Source organism: Theobroma umbraticum, unplaced genomic scaffold (assembly GCF_002168275.2).
Source record: "Theobroma umbraticum cultivar Fairchild unplaced genomic scaffold, ASM216827v3 scaffold_115.0, whole genome shotgun sequence".
Classification (NCBI taxonomy): Eukaryota; Viridiplantae; Streptophyta; class Magnoliopsida; order Malvales; family Malvaceae; genus Theobroma; species Theobroma umbraticum.
The window spans coordinates 573080-573769 of NW_018397284.1; positions in this window are offsets into that span (position 1 = coordinate 573080).

The window sequence follows — 690 nt, forward strand, 5'->3', positions numbered from 1 at the left end:
AACAACACCATCTATCAATAAATGGGCTCCAGAATGCTTTTAAAAGTTTTTGGTTACTATCTATAAATAGATAGGCCCAATCTATCGATGGATGATGGCCCTATCTATCGATAGATGAACAACATCAATTAATAGATGTTCTTTAATTCCTTTAAAATCTTTTTCTAGGTTTGTATATATCAATAGATGAAGAACATCTATTGATTGATAGACTCCAGTAAGCAAAAATAGACTTAGAAACTTCTTCATTTGGACTTCGTTTTCTACTAAACTTTACAAATCATCTTAGTGTCTCAAAACAAAATCTTTTCTAAGTTTAAAACTCAGTTTAAAAACTCACAACATGAAACATATATGCTTACCTAAGAATTTCTTAACTTAACATCTTACATTAGGGTGAGATTTCAAAATAAAGCTCTACGTCACATTAAGTATCGGATCGTTTATACATTATAAAAAATCAAAGCCTTATCAAAGGAATTATTTTTGTCGGTAATTGTTGTTGGAAAGTTGATGAAAACCGACAAAGTTATGTGCTAGGAATTATCAACAGAAAACCAATGAAAAATGTTGACAAAATAAATTTTGTTGGTATTCCATCAGCAATACAATGGCGTTCAATATTATAAGATGGCGCAAACTATAAAAAAAATTATACATCTATGTTATAATTCTCATTATAATTCATTT